Consider the following 11,995-nt stretch of genomic DNA (forward strand, 5'->3'; position numbering starts at 1 on the left):
CTCTCCCTGCGACGCACCATCAAGGAGGTCTACCTTCAGCTCCGTCTTGACAAACGCCTCTACATTCCTCCCCACCCATCAGTCACCGTAACGGAGGCTCGACTCCTCCGGCACATTCAAATGAATGCCCTGATCACTCCCTCCCGCCTATTCCTCTATCGCTATAGATGTGACCCCTCTTGTCCAAATGCCCCACTGCCTACGCTGATTTACCTCATTGCCTATTCAACTGCCCGGTGTCTCAGCTGTCCGACTCGTATTCCTCCCCATCCCTTTCCATCCCCACGTGGACCGACTGGCTTGACTCTGAAGGATTACAAGAACCGCGCAGACTGGTGGTCCAGGCAGTCGACATGCTCGGCCTGTAGCTCCGGCCGAATAAAGGTCTTTTCTTCTCTACTCTAGATGTTTTCCGTGTTCCTGCTGCATAAACTGAGCTGAAGTTCTAGCGTGTGTTTCGCCTCCTCTTTACTTTAGTCTGTGTGTTTATGTTTGCTAGTACGATGAAATACTTATTAGTTAGTCACCAACTAACTTGCCCAACTTTGAATTGAGCCGCTCTTGGCAGCTTGGCAGCTTGAAAAAGCCGCTCTTGGCAGCTTGACAAGCCCTAAAATCTATTGACAGAGGCAGCAGCAGGGGTGGAGTGAGAAAAAAAAGAAAAACAAAGAAAGAAAACTTTTTGAAAAGAAGGAAAAATGAAAAAAAAATAACACAGAAAGAGAAGAGGGACTCCTCTCCTAAAAAAAAAGAAACATCAACAACAACTAGTAGTTCTACTACAATAACAACAATACAGAAAACAAAGAAAAGAAGAAGAAACCGGCGCTAGGGATGTACAAGTCAAGGCATATGGTAATTCAATTCGATGTCACAATTATAACGGCTCGAGCGGGACAGTGTTCAAGCTAGTGACAAGTAGAACGCTAACTCTTGGGGCAATACAGAATGAAGGCGACAACTACTAGTAGAAGAACAAGAAGAACTTAGCGCCTCAGTTGCACTATTCAGAACTTGAATTACCACAAGGCTGTTAATTTTGTGGAAACCAGAACTTTATTAGGCACTCCATAAATCTAGGCCGTTGAATAAGGAGCAAAGAATTGTACATTTATTTATTGCCTTGCTCAGGCCCAAACGCCTAAGCAACTTCAAAGAAGCGGCCGAAGGAAATTACCCTGTCATTCAAATTTTTCAGCACAGGACAAGTTAAGCATGACTAAGCGTGCTCCAGAACTCATTCTTTGAGTTTTATATCTGACTTAGGGCATTAAAGGCTTTCCTTCCGGTCGAAGTTCCGCGTCCTTATATACTGTGATGATTGCGGACCAGAGTATTGCATCACTAGTCAGCGGGTGAGACATAAACAGCACCATGCTATTTCCATTTTTCGTCTTCATGATGATTCGCTGGGCTGCTTGCGCGCGTGATGAAAGATTGGTATACACGTCGTCATGCTCGGTTGGTAAGCTGAGCAGTCATCCTGATATGCATCTTTTGTAACCACGACCAACAACCCTCGAAAACCTAAAGCAGAATTGATACTTTCATTGCCCTCAAAGATCGCATTCATTGTTGTTCCTAAACAATACGCATACGAGGCCCAAAGCCAATGTTGGGTATATTTTCTTCACAAAGTATACAGAAAAATAACCTTACGGGGAAGTCACAAACAACCCCCTAGATTATGTAGATGTAATGTAGTCGCCAGAAAGAAAAACCGGCGTAAATAACGTAGCTGAAACCGGAGAACTGCGTTTGGCAAACGTTGATGTCGCTTTTCTGCTAGCACTTAAGGGTTTAGTAATAATACGCGGACTACCTGTGCATTCTCTACGTGTGCAATCAAGCAGAAACGTGGCTCAACATTGATGTTTGTATGATGCACTATTAGGAGCATGGTGAAACAGAGGTGCTTGACCCTTATAGACAAACTAATTATTTTCATTAGTTTTTGCATGGTAATGTAGAGATGATCGAAGTGCTTAAAAATATAGCATTCAAAAATTTAAATATCAACGAAGATTTAGGTCAGTATGTTATAATGGTGAGACGTATTTGTGGACACCAGTACTGATGCCAAATGTACACCGTCTACCTCTATTTCTCGGAGAAGCCTGTGGTAGTGGACAATACTAGAGCGCCCGCAAAAGTAACCGAAACCTATAATAGGTCTGCCTAAAAAACTCTTCAAACATGGGGACATTGAGTTTACAGCAAGAGTAGGAGCATACAAATAGTTTTCAGCTTGACAAAATGTAAGAAGTTCACTCTAATGAAGGGAGTAAAACACGAATAAATATCAAGAAGTAATGTCAGGCGAATTTAAAAAAAAATTATCAGGCAGCGTGATTGACAGAAGCCATGGATACAAGGAACTGTTTGACATAGCATCCACCTGATAGTGGTGCATGAGATCGTCGGTTTCAATTATACGGTAATAGATGGGCATGTGTCGCTTCTGGAGCAGATGTCGGCAAACGTGGTAGTAAAGTTATAGGTATATAGAATAGGTATACAGGTATAGGTATAGAGATTATATTTAAAGAAAAGCAGAGCAAGCACGCTTTTCAAACGTCGTCCTCTGCCGAAGAAACAGAACGCTGGAGGAAGTCAGACAATATAACTACCTCGGACACATAGTTAGTGCTGACTCCAACACGACAGCTTGTTGCGGGGCAGATTACCTATCGGGTGGAGAGCACTCGGCAAGAATTCCCATATAATGAAAGGAAGCTAATTCTATTATTTAAACAAAAATGTACAACCAGTGCACACTACCGGTGATGACATAATAAGCTTCAAGGTTGCTCCTTACTAAACAACTGCAAAGCAAACCTAGATCTGATCCACGGGCATAGAACGAATAATCCTTTTCTGATGGAGGTGAAAAGCAAAAGCGCCCGTGTGTACGAGATTTCGGCGCACGGTAAAGATCCCCAGGTGGTCAAAATTAATCCGGAGCCCTCCACTACGGCGCGCCTCATCGCCTGCGTTGCGTCGGCGCGTTAAATCCTACAATCAATCAATAGAAGGAATAATCACAAGAGCAACACTTAGAGACAGAAAATGAGCTTCCTGGATCAGGGCACAAAATTGAACAGACGGTGTAGGTGTCCAAGTTAAAGGGGCACTGACACAAAAATTTTGCATCTTGTTTTTTTTGTTGCGATAAGTAGCTAGTGACCTACTTATAACCTGTAGAAACCTCATTTGCTTCAGCGTGCGACGGTTGTTTAATTAGAGGCATTTTCAATGCGGCCAGTCGCAGTTTCGGTTTCAGCGAGTGCCGCGAAACGATGGATTTTGTGGATTTTGTGTGAACAAAGCTGACCACGTGACCGTGGGAGGGATATCACAGTTACAGAGCAGAGCCGCCGTAGCACTGTCGAATCCGCATCGATGGCAGTTTCTGCGAATGCCCCCCCGTACTGATCTCGTGAGGCGCCTAATTAAAAAGCGACCGTGGATGTGACTAGGGTTACCACCTTTACCCGAAAAAAAAAAAACGGGCCTTCCGGGCGGGGGGGGGTGGGGGGAAGGGGGGATATGTGTTGAAAAAAGACGCCATGTTTTTTAACTTGCAGTGCCATTTATTGTAGTGTTTTCTTAGAGAGAAATCAACATAACGTTTGTGGTGAAAGTGATTGAGAGCTTGGTTAATCGCTCTGCATGTGCTTCAGTGAAAAGTAACCGCAATTGCTGACCGCGGCGGTAGAATTTTGTTATTTTGTTCTTCCCTTAGGTCCCCCTCCATCTGAGGCAGCGAGCTCGCCCGCGTATTTTCTCTGCTCGCGTGTCTTTGCGCAGCTTGTCGACACGTATTTATCGTCTTAGTTGTTGAATTGACGCTTATAAAACGCCAAAACGGACATAATCACGGCACAAAAGCCAAAAAACCGGCTGATGACGGCCGGTTTTAGATATGGACCGGCAACCGGCTCGCTGTTTAAAAAACCGGTGGGGCCGGTCCGAAACCGGGAAGGTGGCAACCCTAGATGTGACGCAGGCGCTGCGAGTGCAAATGCTACCGCGGCTAACGAACGACGCGCGACGCTCGAGACGGTGGGTGGCAAGACGCCCGCTGGGAGCAGCCGGCCGGTCTGCCTACAGGTCCGCCTACAGATGTGTTCGGCTTAGCACTGCGGCGGATATTCGAGTGCCGCTCTCGTAAGCGGTGCAGATGACAATTTTTAATGCAACCCGCCATGGCATCATTAACTCCTTTCTCATGTAAGCCACCATGGTCGGGACTTGGGGACAATTTCGTGCAGCGGTAACAAGCTATCACTCGAGCTACCTGCGCCGGCGTGGGCCACTTCGCGGCCGTGGCCGCCGCCTGCACAGCGACCGTGCGGCTTGCTCAGTGGCCTTTTCGTGCCTCCGGCGCGTTTCCGCATCCAATGGTAATAAACAGTAATAGAAACAGAGTGCCTGGAATCGCTGTAGAACTTTGGTCGCGGCCAGCTACCCGATGAGCTGACGAAATCACGGCGCCTCCGCCGCCAACGATCGGGTGTTCGTTCTCGAGAGCAGAAGCTCCGCCCTCCGGCCCTCCGATTGGAGCGGCGAGCCGGCAGTGCGGAAGCGGCAAACACAAACTCGTGACGTGTTTGGATGTTGTTTATTTACACTTGCGCGTGGTCCTCTGCTGGCCGCTCGGTTGCGTTTCGCACACTTCAAAATTGATTTTAAATATGTTCTAGGCTGTATTCACCGCTGATATTTTGCAGATGATGTATATGTGTTCCCACCAATCTATCTCCGAAGTTATCTCGCCTTCAAAATTTTGTGTCAGTGCCCCTTTAAGAAAAAAACTGGATCGGGGTGGCCATAGAGTGAGACGAACCGAAAATCAGTGTACAATTACGGCAGCACAGTGAATAGGAAGTGTTGGGTCTGGAAGAATAAGTTCGATAACACGCTAGAGGGATAAAATACGAACATTTGTACCAACACTCGACTCGGGCAATAGACGACAGGCGAGTTTAGATGTAACGGAAACAGGCCATCGCCCTACAATGAATCTGAGTACCTCATCACGAAGTTATTGTAGCGATTGAAAGTAGACCTTCCACGAAATACGTATTTTTGATCTGATCTTCTCGCTTATTTTGTCTTCTAGTTTTTCTTTTGGAATTTGCCAATTTACGCCCGACAAAAAACATGCGTTTACGCTTTTATAGCGATTGGAGGGTTAACTTACGCCAGTTCTGTATTTTTGTCGAACTTCAGAGTGGTACACGGTACTGTTTTTGCGGCCTTACTCAGCAAAAGCTGCTGCTTATTCTTACTATACATCTAATTACAATTTTGTAGGAGTATTTTATTGCCGAATAAAGGATAAAGCTGAGACTCCCATTTATGACTTGTATAGGCCTGCACCCCATCAATAGTAAATGTTGAAGATGTTTCCTTTCTGTTAAATCAGATCTAAATAACCAGGCAATATATATAAGACATTACCGCGCAAAATAGTGAACACCTCGTTGTTAACAATATGAGCAAAAGATTTGCAAACATGATACAAAGTGTGAAGTCACCCTTTGTCCAAAGTTTGCAACGTTTACTATTGTTCACAGTGAAAACATCCTTTTGACACTTCAAAGCATTTCTGTTCTATTGCATCTTTTTCATTCATTTTAGAATGAGGTAATACAGGGTACGTTTTACATAAATGGGAAGTGTATTCCTTTCCCCATTATTGACTTCTTAAGTACCACAGAAGTGCAGGCTTCCACAAATGTATTTTATGTTTGCCTCAAGTTTCCCTGTTGTGGTGTTTCATTAAATGGGGGTTTTCTTTGCAGCCAAGCAGTAATCCCCAAAACTGCGGACATTCTGTGGACGTGATATTTCCCCAGACACGACCTTGAAGGCTTTCCAAAGAGCCTCTTTGTATGAACGGTTTATAGTCAGCTGCCATGTCTACGTTTAATGATTTGTGCTCTTCAATATATTCTACGTTTTAGTGCCTACAACAGCATTACAGGCTGCATATGACCGGGTGTCTATATTTCTCAGTGGGAGTGTTCTGTGTGGTTTCAGGTAATCGAACACACACTTAATCGAGGTGTTCCAACTGCCCACTCAAAGATAACATTGACGGTCGGTGCGTCAACAAGTGCAGATGAGTGTCTAAAACACTGGAGATATTCCGTGTGCTTACCTGCGTTTCTGTTTCTAGATATGTGCCTTTTTTCTGTTATTTTCCTAGATAAGAGGGCAACGATCAAGTACCGCTTCATTCCCAGCTTGCCGTTCTTTTTCATGGCGGAAATTTTTTGTGTTGATTCAGGGCTGATTGCGTACTGGCAAGTAAAAAAAGTGACATCGTTAAATTTAGGTTTTCAGATTAGTTTGCTACAAATGTATGTCACACAATTGTCGCTAATGTTCCTTTCTATAGTTCAACTAAGATCGCAATGGGTAGCTCCTTGGCTGGTTATTCACCCAACAACGTATGTTTGCCTAGAATATTTTTCTACCAGAGGTACAAACAATATTCATAATTTTTGGTGATTAAATGTATGTTCTTTTGTAAGAGCGTGGCTGTTGAGGAGCGAGATTATCATAAATTTGATGCAGTAATTCCTAACGTAGACGCATGGGCTGGTTCAGAATTCCCACCTATAGGGGGCGCAGTGGTCTCACCGAAAGCGGACAGGAGGAGAATGGTTCCTAAATGGACACACTTAGGGCACAGTAGTTTTGCACAGGCGGTTTCCAGACTCTTTTGCTTGGGGAGGGTGAGAATGGAGGGGGGCCTGCCACCGCTTGGGTTTAGCTGCACAAGTCTTTATGGCAACTGCAAAATTTGCAAGGCGATAGTGCTTTTATTCTTGGGAGAGCAAGCTATGACGTTCGAGGTTGCACATAAAACCACAGCTTTGCTGTTTCCGCAGATGTTACACCCTGTGTCACTTCTCCTAATTTTGCGAATTTCTTTCCTGTTTATTTATTACTCCTCCTCTCCTAGTCGAAAACCCAGATAAGGAAATCATTGAGGCCTCAAATGCCGTAATTCATGGCGAAATCCTAAACGGAAAACCACAGGCAAGCATCTCCTTCACCATCAGGACAAAAAAGGAATTGCAGAACCCAGAAGTTAAAATAACCTATGCGAGAAGGCCATGGAATTCACGTCAGGAGTGAGTGTGCAAATAATTACTGCAATAATGTGCTGCACTTGTAACTCTTGGCGGGGAGCCGTGTGAGTGAATGAGTTGTTTAAAGGACACAGCTAGCTTTCCGTTTCTGCTACTGTAGATAGAAAATTTGAGAGTGAGCGCGATAACAAACATGGCTTCTGCTACATGAATTTAGAGTCGGTGCACTGTGTTTATGTGACCTTCTTCCTGGGAAGTAAGACATAATATTTATTATCTCTTGTGCAATCTCGGTTTAATTTTTTATTCCAGCAGAACAGGACCAAAATATAGACGTACAGCCGTGCTGCTAGGGTAAAGGTTGAGCGCTAGTTTAAACCACGTTTTCGATTCTGGTACCCTTCTACGCTCGACGAACTAAGCAGAGGTCATGTTGCCCACAATTCGTTTTTTTTTGACAATATAAGGCCAGCGTCCTTAACCACCCTGACCTGACGAGATCGTTACACAAGTCATAACACTTCGCCAAACATACATAATTCCGTCTCTTAATCTTCATTCGAAGGGTTTTTCAAATTCCTTCTTCCGTACAATAGCATGGACGCATGCTGTTAGACGTCTCGAGTTATGTGGGGCAATTTAGGTAGTGCGATCTTCAGGCATTCGCGGAGGATTTCACGGCCATTCCAGTAGCCTCATAACTTTTGTTAAAGATAAGCTGCGTTTTATTTATAGTCATTTAATGCCTAACATTTGGCTAAAAAAACTAGCTTCCCTTCAATGTGGACACCTCCTGCCATCGCTAAGGCTCTGTTCATTCCATCTTCCTGAATTTCCTGGCCACATCTTTGACTACTTAACTGCATTCCAAAGTGGTAGCGCTTAATCTGAACTCCTACTCCTTTCATACCGATGTCACCGGCATGCTCACATCTTGAGAGCGCATATTGCTTAATCGCCAAACCCCCGGTCCTCCGGTAACCAGTGATTCTCATATTGATCAGTGCGAACTCATTTTAGTATGGTATTCCGGGTAAGGACGCTTCTCATTACTTTCACTAACGCTGTGTACCTCTAAGGTGCAGCGCCTGTCCAACTAGAGGATAGTTCTCAACGACCCATAGAACATTCGTACCATTGAAGCCTTCATTGTATCCTACCTATGTACTCCCTTCGCACCTTCCCTTACCCACACAAGAACAGGTGCCAGGGAAACTACCTCTGTCGTGCGGTTTCAGATGCTGTAGAAAAAACGGCTGATGGCCCCACCCAGACAAAACCTTCGCACAGGCATCCCTTTTGTTCTCGTTTCGCTATTACACCCTGCTTCATCCTCAAGTACGCAAGACTTGCCCTTGTTGTCACTGAACTTGCATAGACCGCAATTCCTACATTTTCAAGTATGAAAATGACTAAGCGTGATCACTTCTACCAGATAACATCAGCCTACACCTACATGCCTGCCTACATTCCAAAAACATGCGCCTGGTTTAATGCTGGAATGATACTTCAGCAATCATTGAAAAAAGTCTGCAAATAATTGAATACAACCGTGCCTTAAGGAATTTTAACAGCACCGGCAAAAATTGTGGCACAAACAACAGGACCTGCTTTGTATAGGAGCGGATATACGGGAAATAAACATGTAGGTATATTTTAGACCATTAGGGAAGTACCTGGAAATGTGGATGAATGTCACAAAATTACTGAACAGCTGGCCCTTCTCGCGGCAAGCCTTTTCGGCATGCCCCTTCAAAAGTTGAGTTGTACTTTTTTTCGAATCCATTTATGGAGTTTTAAATACGTATAGTACTTATGCTGTTTCAGTACCGAAGCAACCTGCAAAACAGACTGCAGAACATTGAAGGGGAGCTGAAATAAAGACTCGTAATAACGGAGGTGAAAACCATGTTATATAGGTTCAAAGGAATGACATCTGAGCGAATAACGCGCTGTTCCCTACACAGAAGAGAGGAATTAACATGGAAGGCCCGAGTCAGGGGCCAGTGAGTTCATGGTGTTGAAATAAACCGAATAGCGCAAATGTTCCCGTTTTTTAGTCCCACTACAATTTGCTAGCACTCTTCGCTCTATCCCCCAGGGTACTTGAATCCGCTAATACCAAAAACATGAATGACCTCTATTTCAAAGACGAAACGCCCGATTGTGGTATTTGTGATTCATGGCAACTCCAAACAAGTCATTTCTGCAACCGTGAGAACCAAAACCACGTGGTTCTGATAATAAAAATGTCAGCTAATCAAACAAAAAATAAACTTTCCAACACTTTCTAGAGTGAAGAAGGTCAAATTTATGAGCAAAAATCTGCTTTAGTGGCAAAGAACCTAACGTAGAATTTAAACGGTTCCCAACTAAGATACTTGCAGAATCAGCGGCAACTGCAGGAGCAAGACTGAAACTTTGTCTGAGGTCAACTGTGTCAGCAAACAATAAACCTCATCAACCCAGTAACCAACAATATCCCCAAAAACAGGTGTGCAAGCAACACTTCACCTCTACGAAAACGAAAACGGATAAACTCGAAACGCGACGACGGCATAACGGAAACAAAAAAAGCCGGTGCAAAATGAAAACGCAAGGGACGAAATCACTAGCCGAAACCAACGATCGACCAAAACAAATTTCTTTCACTTCGCTGAGCTTTACCTCAGTGCAAATGTTGGGTGTACTTCATTATAGACCATTCTTACAAAATTATCTTAAGTTTTCTGTTGTTTAATGGCTTCCCCTCTTCATCGGAGCAAACCACGCGTGTCGTACACATGCCGCGCTAGAACGTGGACTGAGCAAGAATAGCGACCGACCTCGCCTTCGAGGTGGCATGGAGCGTGACGACTACTAAGCTCAGTCACCAGGTTTATTCGTAGATCAGTGTTTGGTACAAACAATTATCAACGCAACTACTGTATTGTGTTCGTAAATGCTGAACCGAAACCTAATTTTTTTTCACACGTGACCTGCTTAACATGGCCTTCGCTCCGCACGCTTCGTGTAATTTCCCCGCGTACTAGTAAAGTCACAAAGAGAAAATTTCCAAGTAAGGAACTGTTCTGGTATTTTATGTAAACTGGCCTTCGACATTTCAGGCGCAATTTTTAAGCAGTTTGCCATCTATTTGATAGGATACCATCCCGAAGATATCGAAAAAATGGTCGTTTATGCTAAAAAGTTGTCACGTAGAAGATGTGTTAAGTAGACGAGTGCCCAATTTATGGAGTGTACCGATCACTGTGCTTGGTACAACCTCTGAGAAACCTGTGTTCTTTGGTCAGCCAGGTAGCACGACGAACACGACATAAACGTGTCCCACGCTCGCCTGCTTGGTTCCGTATGCCATTGTTTCGCTGAGACCAAGCCTGCTAGTGACCTCTATGTTTTAAATGCCGTGGCTAATAAATCGGTCTAGCATCCTGGCGCCGATTTTTCCTGCGTCTATCAGGACTCAACAATATTGCTAAACCAGAACGCGTAGAATGAGCTTCTTAAATTTTAGTATTTGAATTTGCTATCTATAGCGTCATCCTGGCGTAACTACCCTTTTAAGCGAACTTTTGTATGCTACCGCAAGCCACCAGATTGGCTGCATCGAGAGAACTCTCTGAAGCAACAAGTCCAAACGTGAAGGAAACCGACTGCGAAAGTCAGCAAGCCTTAAACAGAAAGTGAACATTGGAGTCGCTCGAACTGTTTCACGCAAGGTGCTTTACGTAAGGTGTCTTTGACGTAGTTTGGATTACACAAAAGTAAGTTAATATTCACGCAGCGGATCACGCGTAAGCTCAAGACCGATGCCGCGAGCAGCAGTGGTAGAACGAGAGCAATGGCATGCCGAGGAATGTAAGCGTTGTCGCCGCGGCGACCTCTAGGCGAGGAAGGAAGAGAGAGCCCACTACACCGACCGCACAAGGTGACGCACTGAGGTACACGTCCCTGGTGTTCCAGCCTCGACCACAAAGAAGCAGTGTGTGAGCTATGCCTGCGAGAAAACTCTCATGACAACTTTGTAGATACCTTGAATACATCGCTTCTCATCGTTCGTCAAGTCTTTGTCTCATCGCCATTTAATTTATTTTCGCTGATCTTGTGGCATTCATCCCCGTCCTGGCCCCCTTGCTTGAACCTATCTCGGCTCCTAAATGCAATCCCATCAAAGCTCATGGGTCATTTGGGACCGCCGCACCCATAGTGACCGAAGCACGTGACCATTTCCCAGTCCAAAATCCCCGATCCATTACCTGCCAAGACCAACCGATCTGACCAACGGCAGCCTTACCCAAGTCCAAGACGTGCCCCTACCCAGTTCCTCACCGCGTATACGAGGCATTTGGAGATTGCTGCACCGCGTCGCCAGGCGTTGTTGTTCCGGTGCCGGCGCTCACCATGACTGTCATCCTCATCCGGGGCGGCATGGTCTTCTTATATTCCTTGTAATCTAATCTGACATCCTCACCTCACCTTAATGTGTATTTACTGTGATCTTCATTGGGTCAATGCTCTTCGACAAAAAGAGAAAGTATCAAGAGAAACATGATGCGAGCAGCGGTACATGACCTTGTTTGAAACCTCCGACGATAAAAAAGTGTTGTGTAGGCGCAGCCTGCGCTTGCACTCTCATGGCACTCTTTACATAAGGTAAATAGATCGCTTCACCCTATGTTAAAGTTCGTCTTATCTTTGTTCAATCGCCCCGTAAAAATTGTTGCCCGTATCAAATCATTCGAAGCTATCCCCTCTTGAAAAAAGAACAAACGTATTGCTCCTTTTTGTCGCTGTCATTGATAGCGCAAAACATACCCACTACAGAGCACCTATATACACTACCAGTTTTCTAAGTATGCATATGCCTTTATAGATTCGGTACAGCA

This window comes from Haemaphysalis longicornis, unplaced genomic scaffold, assembly GCF_048455015.1.
Source record: "Haemaphysalis longicornis isolate Haplotype H1 unplaced genomic scaffold, Haemaphysalis longicornis Haplotype H1 scaffold_23, whole genome shotgun sequence".
NCBI lineage: Eukaryota > Metazoa > Arthropoda > Arachnida > Ixodida > Ixodidae > Haemaphysalis > Haemaphysalis longicornis.